Source organism: Aphidius gifuensis, linkage group LG2 (assembly GCF_014905175.1).
Source record: "Aphidius gifuensis isolate YNYX2018 linkage group LG2, ASM1490517v1, whole genome shotgun sequence".
NCBI lineage: Eukaryota > Metazoa > Arthropoda > Insecta > Hymenoptera > Braconidae > Aphidius > Aphidius gifuensis.
The window spans coordinates 29,453,815-29,471,738 of NC_057789.1; the positions used below are offsets into that span (position 1 = coordinate 29,453,815).

The 17,924-nt window shown below is 25.8% G+C and overlaps 1 protein-coding gene across 15 annotated transcripts in view; it reads right to left on the reverse strand.

The window, feature by feature from the left end:
* Positions 1–17,924, reverse strand: part of LOC122850136 (CUGBP Elav-like family member 4) — a 368,827-nt gene that overhangs the window by 149,105 nt on the left and 201,798 nt on the right. For 5 of the 15 annotated variants that reach the window (XM_044149200.1, XM_044149197.1, XM_044149180.1 and 2 more), the window contains exon 1: positions 7,481–8,089. The exons of 9 other annotated variants lie outside the window; for them this stretch is intronic. The gene's annotated coding sequence lies outside the window, so the exon portion shown is untranslated. Of the gene's footprint in view, positions 1–7,480; positions 8,092–17,924 lie in introns of those variants that run through there. One more of the 15 variants, XM_044149204.1, reaches the window with a different exon arrangement.

Genomic DNA, 17,924 nt, shown 5'->3' on the forward strand with positions numbered 1-17,924 from the left:
ATAATAAATTGAATAACAAAAAAACAATAAAACTTTTAAAATCACTTGAATTATAATTTTCAAATATTCAAGTTTTTTATTATTTAAAAAAAAAAAAAGTGAGTATGTTGAAAACTTTGAAATTTTTAAAATTAAGTGCTAATTATTTATCTGATTTTCGACACGTAAATGTAATGAAAAATTTAAAAAATATAAAAAGATTGTTCGAAAAATGATAATTGGTCATGCAAAGGTTGACTGTATAAAATTCAACGAATAGCATGATGCAGAAAATTTGATTTGCAAATTAAATTATACAACAAGACTTCTTTGAAAATTTAATTTTTTTTTCTTTTTATATATTTAAAAAAATACATAAGTCTTAATTTATTTTTGCATATAACGATGTACTTGTTCTTTGCATTACAATATGACATAGACAAGAACAAAAAAAAGCTACCACTATGGTTACTGTCTAGTTTTGCTTTTCACTGTTTAAATTATCGCGGAGAGCCAACGCACCAGTATCCCGAGGGACACATGGCCTCAAAAGACTACGTCACATGAATTTTAATCTTAACGTGAGAGACAAGGTACTTCACCAACTGTTCACTAACATCTATCTTTTTTTTTATTTTTTACTCTAGTCTTGTAGGTTTTGCGACATAACGAGTCAGTAAAGTTTTCTCTAACGAAAGAATAAATGGAAAAAAAAAAAAAATTAAAACTTGTTCTTCTTGAAATGAGAAGAAAAAAAAAAAAGAGAGAGCCTTGACTCGTTGGTCCATTCATCTGGACCTCTAATGTCCCGTTAAGTAATTATGGATCCAGTATGAAGGGTAAACTTTATCCACTTGTAGGGACTCCAGGGGTGGGTTATAGTCGTACGAAAAGTTGATTTATTTAACAAGTGTTTAGATAGACGTCTCCGTGTACTCTCATCTTGAAAATTTTACTTCGATATCTGACAAAACTAGTTTACTATCAATTGAGACATTCGCCCATTGTTTGGAAGTTTATCTTTTACAAATAATTAAATTTAAAAAAGATAAAGACACTTGCATCGATTCTGTTTTTTTTTTTTTATCTTATCTGTGTTGAAGATAAATAAAAAAAAAAAATGATAAAAAAGACATGGTGTCCTGACCTTACATTACCAATAGCACGAGAGAGTAGTGACTTTTTATCGAGCACGCTCGAGGGTAAAATTTTCAATTCGTAGACGAGGTGGATGAAAGAAAAAAAAATATATATACATAAAAAATAAAAAATATTGGAAGGACGTAAAAGACTTTTGATGTCATGCTGCCACCGTCGTGGCAATCTGGTGTGTCCCCTAGAGACAAAAAAAAATAATAAGAGAGAGTGTAAAAAAATAAGAGAGAAAGGGAGGCCAAGAAAAATTTTACATGGAGTGGTGGAAGAGCACAGGATTTGCAAGCCAGATTGAAATTTTGAAATTTAAATTTACCTCGAGACTTAAACTTAAAAAGTACGAGGTTTTTGCAATGTGATGTTGGGTAGTAGAAAAAAAAAAAAAATCATAAAAAAAAAGAACAATCCAGGGGTTGAAAGAATAAAAAAAAAAAAAAGAATTTAAATGTAGTAAAATCTCTGCAAGACCTCCCTGCTAATTGTCAGATAATTTCACTTGAATAAGTAATAAATGAAAAAAAAAAAATTGACATTATTACACATGAAAAAGAATTCATAAAAACCATTTGAATAAATGTTTTATTTATCTGTTAATAATCTACTGTAGTATGCTTAATTATTAATTATTTTTACTTACAAAAATAATCCATTTATTTCATTGTAATTTAATTACACCAAACACTTACCTGAAACAGAGTAAAAAATAACAAAATCATTAATATTAATTCAAATTTTTTTGTATTAATTTTACAATAAAAATATCATCTTATAAATTACAGTACAAAAGCTAATTATTATTTTCAAGTTGAATATCTAAATTTTTAATAATCAAAAATTTAAAAAGTCAATCAATACCACTAGATTAATTTGTTTATAATAATTCTAAAAATATTTCAAGCTCCCCACTACCACAAAACAATCAATAAACAATTATTTAATAATTATTTTCAAGTATGCCTGGTGGTACCCTCGAGGCTCAATTGGCAAACGCGGAATGGACATCTTAGATTGGAGTACCACTGAAGCACACACACACATGAGTTTCCAAGTGTTTTCAAATTGTTCTTGTCTATAATATATTGAGCAATAATAATATATATACAGACAATAACCATAAGCATAACCAAATATAATTCTAGATATATATTGCTCACTCAATTCCATGGCAATGTGACCCTTTGTCTTTGTATCCCTTGTCGTAACAACACTCGACCTCGTAATGCATTACAAGAAGTGAGAGAGACAGTCAATTAAAAGTAAGAGTGAGACACCATTTACATGCATCCATGAATATAATATATATAATGTATTTAAGCTCATATGAGTAAGTAACCATGAGTGCTAAACGCAGAGACAGTGCACCATAATTCTAGATATAGAGCCGACAAAGTAGAACAAGTGAGACACCTGTATTTTCTCTTCGTCTCTCCTGAATTTCATTAAAGGTACCTGAAGGTACCTCAGTCAGTAACACACTGTGAGAGGTTTCAGGTTCAAGCTGTGTTCAACTCAACACAAACAGTATCAAACACTCGTGTAAATTTTGACCTAAATATATATATAATGAAATTTGATGATGATGTTGATGATGATGATGATGATTATCGATCAATACATGTTTCTATTGATACAAATTAATTTAAGACATAAACAAGCATCTTGAATAATTAAATAATCAATAGAATGTATTAATTTCTATTCGTGTATGTATAATACAATACAAGTTTTAAATAATTAATTTATATTTTTTTTAGAAATATATAAACAGAATAGTTGAATAGTATTTTATTTATATATAAATATTTTGTGTATGTTTATAGATTGAATTGCTCTTCAAGTTAATGTAGTAAAATTTGAAATAAGATTAAAGGTTTGGTTTTGGGTTCAACTTGAAAATCTTTGAGGTTTTAAGTGTGGGGTGTTGGAGCAAATACTGAACACAGTGGATACGGTGATTACGGTCAGATGGTAAGTTTGAAAAGTACCTTGAGGCAAGATTCTCACTGAGTTTGAGACATACTCGAGTATTGGGTAACCCACAAGTCTGTCAACTTTAGGTTTATACGATTTGATAATTACAATAGAAACTCAATCAACCCTTCACTACAACGTGTAACATCTTCTTTGGTATGCTATAATTATTGTCAATATTATTTAATAATAAAGGTGTGAAATTGAGTCATTCAAATAAATATTTTCAAGTTGATTTATCATTTTAAACATAAAACAAGAAATAATTTTGAATAAGAATAAAAGTTTGATTGAGATGTCAAGTATTGGATAAAGTATATTTATTTTTTATTTTACATTTATCAACACTTTGTGACAGCTTCTCTTTGACTTTGAGAATCATAAAAGCCAAATCGTCTTGTCTAGACAATATATAAAAACTACCATTAGTCATTTGTTGTTTGTTTATATTTTACACAAGAAAATTTGCTTCAAATTTAACATGACATATACAAGGTCTTGGGTTTTCAAGCAGTGTTTTTTATTTTTTTCTTATCATGAACATTATGATAGTCAACTCATGTTATGTTCAAGGCACGTGTAGGCTCTACAAACTTACAAACACAACACAATTTATCATACTCAGTTATCAAAATTGCGTGTTAAGAAACGATACAAGACAAAGGATACTTTTCAACACATCTAAAAAAAAAAAATATATATAAAATGTTTGATCGAAAAAGGTTTAACTATCAACTGTATTGTGATCGTAATAGTTGACATTAAGAATACGTGGTCAGCGTTAAATTGTTGTGTTTTTCGTGATACAATAACATTAAGGGTTAGATAAAAAAAAAAAAATAAAAAGGATATAAAGACTCCTTGAGCCATGATACAATGATTTTCGATATTGGTGCAATATGAAGTTTCGTAAGTAGGATACGTGAACACTGTCATATGATGGTATAATATTTTTTTTTTTTTTTTTTCATCTACGTGCTTTGAATTATAATAGAGCATTGATTTTTTATTTTTTTTATTTTTCAAAAATGCATTTTTCATCTATTGGAAAATATGTGTAACATCATGCATATAAAATTGTTGCAATCGAAAAAAAAATATCTATAAATAAATTTATTTATGTAATATTTTAAATTTTTTGATTTAAAAAAAAAATTGTATATTTTTTATTTTTTATAAATATATATTTCAGTTGAATAAATAAACTGTTTATTGGAGGGTTGTTTTTTTATTTTTATATTTTCAGGGCTGACATGTAGTGACATATTTTAGATTAAGCAATATCGTCATACGGTGCTGTGATTAATTTTTTTTGACACAATATACACCCTTGGTAAAAAAAAATATGAAAAATATAGTTACTGGACGATTGGCTTGTCTGTTGTTATCGAAAAGACACGTGTCATATCAGCTACTGTTGACAACTATATACAACTATATACAACTATGTACATGATATATTATTAAAAGTAATCAAATAACATAAAATACAAGATTTTTTTTTATGCTGAAAATAATTTATATTCCAGGCATTTGTACAGTGGGATGACCAACAGGAGTAAAGTATGTTTGAACCTTTTCAAGGATAGTAGAAATAAAACCAACGCACGTACTATTTAAAGTGGAGAGCCCAAGTGGTTGCATACATAACATATTCCAAAAAAAAAAAATATATAAACCAGATACAACCAGAAAAAAGGAAAAAATTGTAGACTGTGTATTTTTTTTATTAAAAAAAAAATTATTTAAAAAAAAGAATAAAATAACAAGCCAACTGAACACGTTATTCTGCATGAAAAAAAAAAAATTGTAGCCTTTTTATTAATTAATTCTAGGGTTGTTGTAATAAAAAAAATTATTCGAGTCACGTTAATACATATAAATAGAAACAATATCAGTATGTTGAGGTCTTAATATGCCAACGTAAAATTTTAAATAAACACAAGTAGCGTGTAAATTATTTTTTGTATTTTAAAATTATAACCAAGCTATGTAATAATTATATTTGTCATATTCATACTCGGTGATGCTTTTAATAACAGTGGTATTATATTTGGAAAAAAAAAAAATAATAAGACAAGGGATTGTATCAGTAAATACCCTGTACAAAAAAATATCTAGTCAAAATATCAAAAAAAAAAAAAGAAAAAGTAGAAAATATGCCACAAAAAAGTATCTATTATTAAGTAAAAAATTAATTAATTAATAATACAAATATTATTAAAATAAACAAAAATTTTATGAAAAATAAGTAAATTAAATTTTAAAAATGTAAAAATTCTTGGCCTTTAAAATGCCTTGATTAATTAATTTATTTTTCAATTAATTAATTTTATTTTAAGATGTATTTTGGTTATTTTTTTTTGTAAAAGATATTCCATTTGTTTTTTGGAAAAATAATTCATTAGAATATTTTATTTTCAGATATTTGTACCTAGAATATTTTGACCATGCTATTACAGAGACGAGGTGAATCATGGTTGTTGTAAAATTAACTGGATGAAAAAGCACACTGGGTAAATCGTCTATGCGCATATTTTGAGTGGTGTATTATTTCAAAATACAACGAGAGATAACAAAATGAATATACCACTACATAAAAAAACAAATGTACATGTATAAAATATGATGTTATTCAAATCTTGTTTTGCCAATTTCAACGTAAATTTTACGATGAGTAGTTACAAAATTCTAATGTTACTTTCTCGTATAAATATTTTATTTTAAATAAATCTGCTTGTTTTTTTTCTTATTTACCATCATTTACAATTATTTAATTAAACATTAATTAATTCATTGTTGATACTCAAAATTTTATATTCTAAGTACTAAAATTTGTTTTACGAATAAATTTTTTATTCATTAGAATTTGTCTATATTTTTTTTTTTCCTACAAGTCTTGATAAATTCAAATTACTCTCGTTATTTTATATTTATACTAGTTTGTCAAATTTTCATTAAAAAATATATCATAATTACGCTGTGATAAATTATAAAATAAATTAAATTTATCTTCACAGAGTATTTTGATAATTGCTGAAATGAATAAACATGAAAGTATTTTTTTTTTTAATTTCTTTTGCTTATTAAATTCATTATTAATGTATTCAAAACAGATATCGAATGAATGAATCTGATTATATGCAAATAACTATCTCGTTCAGTACAATTGCTTTGCTTTACCATTGTCTTTTTCATTTTTTTTTTTCTTTTGTTTTCGAGAAAAACCATTTCAACTTTTCCGCCAACTGACAATCCGCTTTTTATAATATTTTTTTTTTTTTCTTTTCTTTTCTTTCTTTATTGCTTTATGAAGGAAAATAAAGGAAAAAATTTCACACGCTGTCGTTTAATTTCTGCTTGTCCCGACCCCATTTGCTAATACTCCAAATTAAAAAATAAACAACAAGAAAAAAACGAGTCCTCAATTGGGTTAAAACAAATCACATTTTCGCGTCTAAAATTTTATAACTTTTCATCAAATACATGGTTATTATCGTTATTTTATTTTTAATAAAATTTTATAATTTTGTATATTTTTTTTATACCTTTTAATTTAGTTCAAAGTAAAAAAGATATAAATTTTTTTTTCACGTTGTTTGTATTGTTATTATTTTTTGATACGAGTTAAATTTTTTATGGCAAGGTATTTTCATGCCTGGATAGAAAAAGATGCTATTAAACTTTGGCAATATAAAATATGATCATAAAATTAACGAATCGTTTATGATTTTTACGATGTCTTATTATCTATATTGTGATTTTTTCTCATCAATTATTTTTTTTTTTATCATTATTGAACAATCTATGATTTCGACAAAATTATATTTATTAAATTTCATGAAAAATAAAGGATAAATTAATTATCAATCAAGTTGATGTATCAATAAATAAAAAGAAGCTTTTTTTTTATTTTTTATCAAAATAAATTGAAATATAAATCAACTTGTTTTTTGATTAACGTAAAATTTCCTTTTCAACTTGAATTTAAAATTTTAAAACTAAAAAACCTGATGATCAAGAGAAAAATATGAAAAAATTCATCAGACAATCAAAAGCTAAATTAATTCCATTTTAATTTGTCATTTTAAAAATTAATAATTTCTTTTGTTACGTTTTAAGTGTTAAAAAAAGCTTGTGAATGCTTTGACCACGCATTGAGGTTTCCAAAATTATCCCTCGCGCTGCTCTTCATGAAAAAGCTCTTGGTAAATAATTTCAACGAGTTTATTCAGATGCATACAGATGTGTATACACCACGTGGATAATATTTTTTTCATTTCACCAATTTGAACATGCATAAAAATAAGGAATCAAGTATGAATAATAAATTTATCATGTGAATAAAATGAATAAAAAATGATTAAATGCTAACCTATGATCCATAAACCTCGATTGTAATTCTTGGCAAGGGCATGTAGACGTATGTACGTTGATATTGTGGTTGTGTTTTCCTTGTTTGATCAGAGACCCTTTTTCTCCGCGTTACGTTGTCTCCTTTTACACGTAAGTTCACCCTTCAAAACTTTTTTTTTTTTTTATCTCACCCTCTCTCTATTCGTCCTCTTCGACCCTAATATTATTCCCTTTTTTTTTTTTTTTTTTTATTTATTTTACTGTACAGTTCTTATTTAAATTGTAAATATAATTTGCCTTTTTTTTTTTTTTTTTAATAATTCATAATCACAAATGCTTTGCATATGTGTTAAAGCAAAAAAAAAAATAAAAATAAATAATTTTAAAATCCAAATTAAACTGGCTTCTGAAAATTATAACAACTTTTTTTTAATTTTTTGTTTTATCATTTACAACACAATTGTAACAATACAATAAACCATGATAATTTGATGTAAAATTATTTTAAAATTTATCATTTGTTTGTTATTAAATTTGTTGTTGTTTTTAATTTAAAAAAAAAATAACAACACACGATTTATCTCGTCGCAGCGTGGCGGCGAGTCGAATAGCTGACTGGCGGAGAGGAACTCTTGCACGGTACTTGTGGGCTACAGATATTGCAATTGTGGGAGGAAGGAGAGAGGTATATCGCGCGCGCTACTATACAAGGAGGGTGGTTTTTCCAGTAGCAAGAAGGGGTTAAATATTGGTGGGGTATAGTCAATCTTTCATGGCAGCACTAGCCAAAACTTGTATAACAACAAAAGCAGCATCAGTTGCAACGAACAACGATAGGTATTTTATAATATATATAGAAATATAAGATTTTAAAGATAGCAGCAACAGGCGTCTGTCGCTACCGCCACATTCACCATGTCGTGGAAAATTCTATAGTACCAAAAATATCCGCAACACGTTTATCAACATCTGTGGCGCTTTATTCATAGAATTTTAAATGACGTCATGTTGTACTACGTGACGTAGGCGTGGTCACGAATGCGCAATAACACCTTGTCTGTCACCGTTGTCATAGTGACGGCTTGCCGATGCCAGGAATTTTGGCGTCGTCGCTTCAGCAAAACCCCTACCTAACCTACAATATTCTCTCCACTTTTGTTCCTCCTCCCAACCGTTTTTTTTTTTTTTTTCTCTTTGCACTATTACCACACTTGTTCACTCTCTTACAGCATCCTTCGTCTTATTTTATCTATCTCACTTTCTTCACTTATACATTTTTTTTCATACTCCTATACTCTACCACCTTTCAGTTACCACGAAAAGCAACCTTTTTTCGTCCGTGTCATGGGACACATATGCCTGTAAATTCACTCTGGACAATCGGTTTCTGTGTCCCTTTTTTATTTTTTTTTTTTTACAATTTTTTATTCAGCCCTCATCTTTTTTTTTTTTTTTTTTCACTCACGCCGCATCACTTTTCTTTATATTTTTTTATCATTTCATTTTTCATTCTTATGTCATCACGACAAAAGAACATGACTAAATATAATATTTTTATATGGATTCAGTATTTTTTTTATTTTATTTTTTCATCTTTTTGCAGTCGGTTGAGTTTCTGATTTTTTTTTTTTTTTTTGATTCAGGATCAGATGGAAATAGGTTTGTCAATGAAAAGCAAAAGGAAATTGCAAGACTGATGAGTACTTTTATTACATGAATGATCGATCGTTCAAACCCTCAGTAAACTGACTTTCCAATCAGTCCAAGTCGCCTGCACGTGTTACGATTCTTTCAAAAAATTAAAATTATACGCAATTTTTTTTTTCTTCAATATTTTGTAATGTAATTCAATTTATTATTATTACTCTGGCAAAAAAAAAAAAATTGTTTTATACTTTTGTTCTTTGCTCATTGAAGTGCAGCTGAATTAATGGTATATAACTATTTGACATTAAATTCTATGAATATAATGTATAACGCTTTGTGAACATTAAACAAAGTGACATATTTTCTCGGTTCATGCACTTGCAGTTTGCAATGAACAGAGCTATATCTACACTTCCATTTTCATCAAGAAATATATATGTCTAGTTGATTCGGTCCACATTGAAATTCAACGATCCATGACCTACAACAGTTTCAAGTAATATCGATGGACCCATGAAGACTAACGAGATTTTCATGTACTGAATAATTTAACTATAACAATACAACTGTTCAAAAAGTCGCCTAAATTTTATAAAACACGCTCAAAGTGATATTAAAAAAATACCATTACGATTTTTCATAAAATACATAACGATCAGCTTTAAATTTTTATATACCTGATTGAATAATTTTTCTTTGTCTTAATTGTTATTGTTAAAATTATAACAATTATTTACTTAATGAAATTTTTTTTAATCACAAAATTGACAAGTAAATTATATACATGATGACGATCATGATGATAATGATGGTTATGATAATGACAATATTATCTGTTCACAAAAACCATTATGAAAATGTATTGAATCTATAACGAGGAAAATTCATGAACGATGAGAAGGAGCCCTTTTTGGATCGAACAGAAAAGACCGTAGTATTATCAAATACAACCTCTACAATAGACAAGCAGTTGTAATAGGTATTAAATTTACATGGAGAAATACGCTCCGAGCATAACAATGCTATCATGTCTGACTACATAAACGCTATAACTACTGTATTATGCAACAACTCATTTTATAATTATTTTCTTTTTACAAGAAAATGGAAAAACAAATTATCTTCGATTGCAGAATAAAAATAAATATATTGATTGAAAAATTTACGATAAATTTTATTTAAAAAAAAAAAAAAATTGAATAAAATACTTCAGCGTACTTGAAGTTGTTTAATAAAAAATATTCAATGTAAAACTTGATGAGATTTTATCATTTTGAAAATATAAATAGAATTTAAAAAAAAAAAAAATGTTTGATGTTGATTGTCGAGTAATTCAATTGGCATTCTCAGTAGAGAGTAATGAGACGAAAGCGGAGATATATTTTTTTTATTTTGCTCAGGTGCATCCTCGATCAAATGTATATTTTTTTTTTTTTTAAATATTTTTTATTATATTACATATTTCATTCATTTTTTGTTATTATTTTTCAAGCACGCTTGGATATATTTTTTCCATCCCTGTAAAATTTTTCCCCTCGATTTGTGGTGGGTTTTTTTTTCAAGTATTTTTTTTTTTTCGTTGAATCTCTGATGCAATTTTAGATGAACAGTATTATCCAATCATGAGAGTAACCAAACGTCTATAAATTACCCTTAAAATTTTACAAATATTATGGAAAAAAAAAATGAATTATCGTTTGTAAAATTACATTGACCTTTGAATTGTCAAAAAAATATTTAATAAAGCTAAAATTCGTTATTTAATTTGTTGAACTTTTTTTTACATTGAATGGAAATATTTAAATTAAATTTTTTTAGTATTTTATTTGATTGGTTTATTATTATTAATTTATTTTGATAAAAAAAAAAAGATTTATTGATTATCCCTTGAAGCTTGATTACAAACAATGCCATTGTGTAGCTTCTTTCATGCTTGAATTATTTTTTTATTGTTATGAAGATTATATTAGCTAATAGTCTTTACATTCACGTTTCATATATCAACAAAAGATAATTTGTCTACAAAAATATATGAAAAATATTTCAGATTATATTTCTTTTTGATTAAATCATTTCTTCAAAGAGAAAAAAATATATAAAAACTTTATTTATAGTTTGTGATTTATTGTCATTTAAATCAAACCGATTGATCATATTTTTTTTGCCAGTTGTTAATTTCTTTTTCTATTTTTATTATAAAACAAAAAGTGAAATTATTTTATTAACCGTATTGTTGAGTTTGTTGGTCAGGAAATTTTACGTGCAGCATACAGACTCACTAGTTGAGTAAGATTTTTCTTCATTTTATTTTTTTAAAGTCGTTGAAAGAGAGGAGAAAAAAAAAGTGGGTGAAAGTTGGGAGGGTTTATGTCAAGTACTAGTGTCTAGCCATCATCTGCCACTTTCTGGGGTTGGTATTTCTCAGCATTTACGATCCGTTTGACCTTCTTTACGAGCATTTGGCTTTTTTTTTTCCTTTTTTTTTTTTACCCCTTTTAACTCGCCTTTTCCACCAATGGCTCCCAAGTTGATGCTCAATACTGTCGCATCTTCTTTCATCGTTTTTGTCACACATTTCGCATAAAAATCCAGCCTTTTTTTTTTTGTATATAAAATGAAAAAAAATTGAAATTCTATGAGGAAGAGAATTCGTTTTGTATTTTGATACAATGGATATATAGATGAATAAATGAATGTTTTTAAAATTTAAATTCAATTGTAATTTGATCGTATTTTGTTCTTATTTTTTTTATTTTTTTTCATTGAAAAATAAATCACTTAAAATACAGATATAAATATACTTGACATTAGTATTATTTTTTTTATTAAAAATGAATAATTCATCGTTATTTTAGAACTAATAATTACAAATTTGCAAATTTTAAATGAAATTTTTATTTTTAAAAGAATTTTTCAACAAAGTTTATTCCAGTAGAAATAAAATAGAAATGATTTGAAGAAAAATAGAGAATAAAAATAAAAAAAAAAAAAATTAAAGCCTCTAGAATTGGTACATTCCGACCCATCTGCTGAGAAATACGATAGAATTGGCATTGGCGTTGAAAGAGAAAAAAAAAAAAGGATACTACATCCGATTAGATCTGTCGATGAGACATGTTGAGAGGATAGAGAGCGAAGAGAGAGAGAGAGAATAAATGCGAGAAAGATAAAGATAGGAATTTGTGTTGTGTGAGTAAAATGTGGTTAATATTTTCCGACTGATTTTCACACACAACACACACCATGTGTTTCAAGACTCATTAACCTCGAGGAATGAACATTTCTCTGTTTCTACATTTCGGCTACCGTGAAAATCAAGTAATGACTTTGATGATAAAAATCAATGAGACAAGATTTTCTTCATTGAAATAAAATAAAATTACTACTGTCACATGATTACTTGAATTTCCAGTATCTAAGTACTCAAGTATGTTACTTTAACTTTGTTTTTTTTCTCAATAAAAATTTTTAAAAATACTATTCTTACGTCTGACTAAATCCCGAGATGTTCTACTTTGTTTTAATTTGTTGCAAAAAATAATTAATACATAATACATTTTTTGATGGCTGACTAAAGCTCAAGTTGTTCTACTTGAAAAAATTAAAAATCATTCAAAGAAAATGCAGTTTTCGAGTCACTTGAATACAATAAATTTTTCAGGATTAAAACACTCAACCACAACATTATTTATTCAAAAAAAAATAAAGACAAATTAACGTGAATTAAAAATTAAATTATAATATTTAAAAATATAGTAATCTTGTTATTAACTGAACTCTGATATGTCATCTAATTTATTTAATAAATTCTGTATTATATGCTACGAGATATATATTTTTTTTTATCAAGTTAATAAAACTGCGTTATTTGTCATGCATTGATGCATAGCAGCGATAAAATTATCACGTCTACGTGCTCATATGTTTTATGTACAATAAAAGCTTAACCGACATTTCATACAACTCAATTTATTTCATCGAAAAATATATAATATGAATTTAATTTAAATTTATTATATTAAATATTACTATGTAAATTTTAATTGTTTTATTTTTCAATAATTTAAAAATCACTGTAAATATTGATATGTAATTTTTCATATTTAAAAAAATATATATGCAAACAATAAAATATTATTTTATATATTGAATAAAATAATAAACAAACAATATGATTACGTTTTTAAAGTTTCAATGAAATAATAAAAATCTGAGGATCAAAATGAAAGCCCTTACTGAAATATAGGTCACATATATAAATCCAGTTTTTTATTTTTTTAAAAAACTAGACAAAAATTTTTATTCTTATGTTTTCATTCAACTTTCAAGTATTTTATTTATTTATTTACTTTTTTTTTTCTGCATTCTTGAGCACGTTATTCAATTACGTATATAAAATACAGTAAAAAAATCCATGAGTGATCCAAATATACTTTCAAATAGTATATTTCAAGTAAGCTTCTACTATCGTTCAGAACAAAATTGAAACAAAGACAATAAAAAAAATTTCAAAAAACTAATAACAATAATAATATTAGTAAAAACTTTTTATATAAAATTAAAGAAAAAATATACAAAACTATCCTGGAAAAAAAAAATAGATTTGAATTAAATTTCAAATTCATTTTAAATTTTTTAATTAATATTCAATTTGAATGTAATTTAAATACATGTATATTTATTGTTTTATAAATAATAAAATAAAAACGTCATTTTTATTGAGTAGGATTTGATGGATTACATAATGGTTACATCAGAATTTGTGTAACTTCAAAAGGGATTACAATTGATCCTTTATGATATTTCAGAAAATAATAGTTGGATATAATATTGCGTTTGTATAGATAAACCAACATATTTAATATATATAAATATGTATGAAAATAGATGTATATGTTGTTTAAGCAATAATAATCACGTTGATTATACACATTTGTTTGAAATTCAACTGTGTTAAGGAGAGAAATAAGCTCTATCAGTACGATTACCATTATCAAACGCAACAAGGGTATATAATGCACAGGTAAAGCTGGGGATTATTCATCAATATATACATCTATATCTATATTCCAACATCGTTTAATCATACCAAAGAGGCTCTTCAATTCAAGAGTTTCGATATTTGATTTATTTTGTAAAGACAATGTATAAAAATTAATTTTTAATTCTATTATTATTACAGATAATAATAAAATGGAAATTAATTTTATTTCTAAATTAATTTCATGTGTAATATTTTTTAAAATAAATTAATTATAAAGTGTATTATTTATTTTTTAAATCGAATATATATATTTATATTTTTGTGTTTGTTAACGAGATAAAAAAGCCATTCATTTTAGTGCAAAAAAAAATTAAATAAATAATTTTTTTAATCTTTATAAATTAATTTTAAAACTTGAAAGAAAAACTATTGTTTAAACATGGTTTTTTACATTGAGAAGGTTACTAAAATATTGAGATTACATTGTGTGAATACGATGACATGATATTATCCAAGAAGCTTGAAATACTTTTTACATATTGCGATGGCACTGTATAAATGCATGTTATTCACCGTTACCAAGAACAAACTCTTATATTTATCTCATTTCAAATACACCCATCCACCCTCTCACCCACACACAAAAATATATTATATCTCAGTATTAAATTGTTTAACCCTCTTTTATCGTTATTATTTTATTTTTCTTCCATGTATTTTTTATATTCACTCACCATGAAATAAATAATAAAAAATAAAAAAAAAAACCCCTTCATACTCTCGATTTAATTTGAGACTGTTTTGTGTTCATGTCACAAATTGGTCTGCCTTGGACACACAGTATTGCGTAAACCCCAATGCACAATTCATTAGTTATGTAATCTGTTCGTATTTATTTGTCACCTATTTTAAATTAGATAGAAAGAGAAAGAGACAGAAAAATAAAACAACTTTTCATTCATTCACACACATACACAGGAAATTATTTTCTCTTTCAGTAAAGCACTCATGCGATTGAGTCAAATACTCAAATAGAAACATTCAAATCACTCAATGCTACCCTCAAACGAATAATACCCCATGAGTATTTTCCTTTATCTATTTAATTTACATTTATTTATTCATCTATTTATTTATTTATTGTTATTTTGTCCTTTTTGCAATTCATTTAATCTATTCATTTATATATTTATTTTTTTATTATAACAATTATTATTATTTTATAATGTTTATTATAGTTTACTTGTGTTATCGACATTCAATCAAATAAATGACGTATTTTATTATAATCGAAACTTTGAATTGAGATTAATAATATATTATTAAATAAAAAAAGATTTTTTTTTTTTTTTTTTCTGCTGATTCAAAGGTAAAGTATAGATTTTTCATTTAAATTGTTAACTAATATTATTATTGATATTTTTTTGGAGAGGAATAAACGAAATAAATTCAAGCTGTTGAATAATCACTTGTCGAAATTTTTTATCCATGTTTATTACTATGGAATTAATTTTTTTTTTTCAAGTAGAACGACATTAAATATAGTCAGCCATAAATTGAAATTTTTTAAATTATTTTTCAAATTATATAAAGAGAAAATATGTATATGAATTTTTATTATTGACATTTGAATGACATAATAAATATTTTTTTAATTTAGGTAAAATAAAAATGTTTCTTGATACTAAAAAATCATTATGTGAGTGGCTTTGATCAATATGACATTTTTTTTTATCGACGATAAATTTTAAAGAGATAAAAAATAGTGGAGAAAAAAAATTATAAATGAATCTCGGAAGATGGTTTATTGGAAAAGGAAATTTAAAAATGGCAAATATAAATAGAACAATATTGGTAATATTCATGGAAGACTGATGCAGCTGAGGAGCTTCAAGAAAATTTCATATTATTATATCTATGATGGGGAATGTAAACAGCTTTCATCTTGTCAATGTTAGCTGATGAATTCTGTTCATCCACGAGAAAAATATAAGAAAAAAAACACGTCGATATTTCTACTCTAGTTTTTGTCGCTTTATTTTGCGATACATATCATCTGGGGTAGTTTGACATGAAACGTATGTTATGTCGTATAACACAGCTGAATTTTCATGAAGCAAAAATGCGTGTAGTTTTATTTTGAGCTTCATGAATCACCTGAAACATCTGGCAGATATCAATCACTGCCTTATGGATTGACTCAGTTAAAGTATGACATTCTGATCAAGAGTTACTTTTCATTTTTTTATTTCTCTTTTTTTTTTACTATATTATCTACAAACTTTTTGGTTTTATTTTCATCGATAGGATACCTTCAAAATTCAATATAAATTCTTATCAGAAATACCTGGATTTTAACAAAGATTCAGGAGTATATCCCTCGCGGGCATTTCTTGAAAATACCTTACTGAAAGTGGCCCTGACTTTTTATTTTATTTCATTTTAAATTTATTATTTTCTTGGCTTTTTTTTTCTCTTTGATATTGAGGGATTCAAACAAAAAGTATACCTTCAAGTTTCATGGGTCAGAGACATGAAATCAATATGCATGAAAAATAAAATTTACAAGTAGAAAAATCAATAAATTTTTAAATTTAAAAATAAAAATTATTTTAATAAAAAAAAATTAATTCAATATCATTTTTATTATCAAAATAAGTTAGAATTCTATTTTTTCTATTGTTTAAAAATTAATCATTTAAATTAATTAATTTTTTTGCTTTTTAAGCTCTATGAAACAATTTTTTTTGGAATAATTTATTCACAAATAATTAGCATTTATTACCAAGTTTATTGGAAATAAATATTTTAAATTTATGGCGACTTAACAGTTGCTTCATTGAACCTTGTTAAAGGTAGAATATAAGTGCATTAATTCAAAACCTTTGGAAAAAAAAATTATCAGATATTGATAGGAAAAGGGGAAGAAAAAAAAAAAATAAGAAGGTTTTGTGAAAACAGGATTTTGTGATTCAACTGAACGAACAATAAAAAAAAAATCGCGATCTAAGAAGAGTCGAGGGTTGAATAGAAAAAAAAAAGGAAATAAGAAAAACGAAGGTATACACAAGTAGTGCGGATGCTACGTTCCGGAAAATGACCTGTCACTCTCGACACGTATTATTTTTTTATTTTTTTTATTCTCTCTATCTACCTCACGTGCCAACGACAACATTCATCCCAAAATGCGCACCACGCATTCTACCTAAAAGCATCAGCTTTCATTTTTTTTATTTTCCATTTTTTTCAATCTCATTTATTTTTTTCTATTTTTAAAATTTACTTTTTCATTCATATTTTACGCAAGTTATTCTGAGCATCCAGTGACAACCAAGCCAACGAGAATATATACTTGAAATAAAAAAATTTTCTCACAGTAGCATCTTAAAAAGTATTTACATATTTTTTCGTGGCTCAATAACGAAAAAAAAATATATTCCTCAATTTTTACGTTCCATGTCACAAATACATTATACTATTTTTATTGTAGCAGATGTTCAACTTGTTGAAACACTTCAACTGCCAAAAAACATTATTGAAATTATTGCCTCTATGATTCGTCACAATTCAATCATTCAAAATACAAAAAATCATGTATTTTTTTTCCACTAAAACTTTTTTTAAACTTGTAAAAATTCAATTTAAAAAAAATAAAAAAATAAAATATATATTCTGTTACCTCAAAAGAAGCATAATATTTCATCGTAAAAAATACCATATTTCACAAAGCATCTAGATAAATATTAGCGTAAAAAAAAAGGAAAAAAAAAAAAAAAATTAATAAAAAATTTCAAGTCACGTTTTTTGAGTCACCTTGAACCTAAAATTACCC